Source organism: Monomorium pharaonis, unplaced genomic scaffold, assembly GCF_013373865.1.
Source record: "Monomorium pharaonis isolate MP-MQ-018 unplaced genomic scaffold, ASM1337386v2 scaffold_526, whole genome shotgun sequence".
Lineage (NCBI taxonomy): Eukaryota > Metazoa > Arthropoda > Insecta > Hymenoptera > Formicidae > Monomorium > Monomorium pharaonis.
The window spans coordinates 87501-89479 of record NW_023415831.1 but is presented as its reverse complement, the minus strand read 5'-3'; the positions used below and the strand labels follow the sequence as shown (position 1 = coordinate 89479).

The following is a 1979-nucleotide window of genomic DNA, read 5'->3' as shown; positions in this document are numbered from 1 at the left end:
TAAGACGTTTACGTTGGCAGTTTCTTTCATAATAGAATTTTTCGTGGGATATAAATACCTGAATAAAAATAACAAGAGATAATAAATTTTGTTGTTTTTCTCACAGTTTTTCTTTTCTCTTCTTTCTTTTCTCACTTTATTTTTCGAAAATTTTATTATCTAAATATACATAATAAATCACAAATAACTAGCAAACAACAGACAATCCATTTTGACGAGACTTTATTAGAATGTTTCTACTTCTCTATAAAAGTATAGTCTAGTTTTGTAAATTTCTTCTGTTTGCAACGTGCAATTGTTTCATAAAAATATAAAAACATTTATGCTACCTCTATGATGCTCTTTGGAACACCGAGGTGAGGTGTGCGCGCGTGCCGTTGTCGCGTCGGAGCGCGAACGCTTGGGGCCAATTCTCTTTCTCCCCCTCGGGACGTGTCGTCCCGTTGTCGCGTAGAAGAGAGAGAGGAGCCGACCATTGTGCCTTCGCGTACGCACGAGGCGAGCGATACAGGAGCGAGGCCGCGCCGTCGCGCGCGCGCCTACCGGTGGTAACCTGAGAGCGCGCAGGAGACGTGCCCGCCGCCGCGCGCGCTACGCGCGCAGAGCGGTGTGCCGTTTTGGCGCGCTAGAGGGGCGAGCGCGTCGCGCTCCCGCCCGATGTTTTTCAAAGACTTTCGCCCCGCTCTCGGCGTCGTCTCACCTCCCTCGGCTCTCGGAAGAGAGCTCGAGAGTGAGAGAGTTGGGAAGGGAAGACGCTCGAGAAGACGCTCCGTTCGCTCTCGACGGCAAATTCGTCGCGTGTAATCCCCGCCCGTTGTGCCGTAGCCCCCGTAAACGGGGCGGCGGTCCGCGCGTGCTCGGACGCGCGGCCAGGCTGATCGAAGGGCCACCCTCCTCTTCCTCGATCCCGAACCGGTTAGGTCTCGGGTAGAGGGAGAGATGAAGATGCATACGGAAAGTATTTGAAAGCTCTGCGTTCGCAAGAACGCGGATAAGAGAACGATTACCCTGAACGGTGGATCACTTGGCTCGTGGGTCGATGAAGAACGCAGCTAATTGCGCGTCAACTTGTGAACTGCAGGACACATGAACATCGACATTTCGAACGCACATTGCGGTCCACGGATACAATTCCCGGACCACGCCTGGCTGAGGGTCGTTTTAGCACCAACAAACTGCTTGCGCACTTTACTGAGCGTACGAGCGATCGCTGGACGTTCGCCCGCAGGAGGCTGCGCGCACGACGCAAGAACGCGCGGTAGGCAAGAGCCGAAGAGGCGACGAGGAACGGATCGAGAGCGAACGCCTCTCCTCCTCTCTCGCTCTCTCTCGGTCTTCCGCCGCGTGGCGTCCGCGCTCGCGCGCCCCGGGCGTCGTCTGAAATGAAATGGGAGAACGTGACGGAAGCACTTCGCGTGCCCGACACGCGAGACACGCCAAACACGCACACACGCACACGCGTGTGGGAAGAGACGCGCGTTTACTCTCGCGCGTGCGCCCACCCCGCGGGAGGGTGTCCGCCTCGCGCCGCCGTCCGGAGACACAAGGGGGGGAATCTATCCCCAATATCGGTCTCTCGGAGCTGGTGCGCGCTCGACGACGGACTCCTCTCGGAACACAGACGGGGTGTTAAGCGCATCGTTACGCTGGAAGAGTAGTCGCGGCGCGCGTTCTCTTCGTCGAGGTGACGCGGAGCAGCGGCAGCAGCGGCGAGACGCTCGCTCGCTCGCTCGCTCTCTCGACACCGGTGTTGGATCGCGGCGGAGCACGGGCCGATCGCGTGTCCGAGTCCACGAAGTACGTGTATATAACATGTGGGGACCGGCACGCTCGGTCGTTGTTTACCCGTCTGCCGTCGCATCCGTGTCGGATTAACGTTTGCGGATTCTCTCTGATACCACGTCTGTATGACGCGCACGCGAGGAGGATCATGGGACGCGGGAGGAGGCGGCGGCCGTGTCCGTGCGCGTCTCTCTCTC

At 57.1% G+C, this 1979-nt stretch overlaps 1 non-coding gene across 1 annotated transcript; it reads left to right on the top strand.

The window, feature by feature from the left end:
- Positions 1-1004: 1004 nt before the first annotated feature.
- LOC118648593 lies at positions 1005-1159 on the top strand. Its single transcript, XR_004965346.1, has one exon. It is a non-coding gene; the product is annotated as a 5.8S ribosomal RNA (ribosomal RNA).
- Positions 1160-1979: the final 820 nt, after the last annotated feature.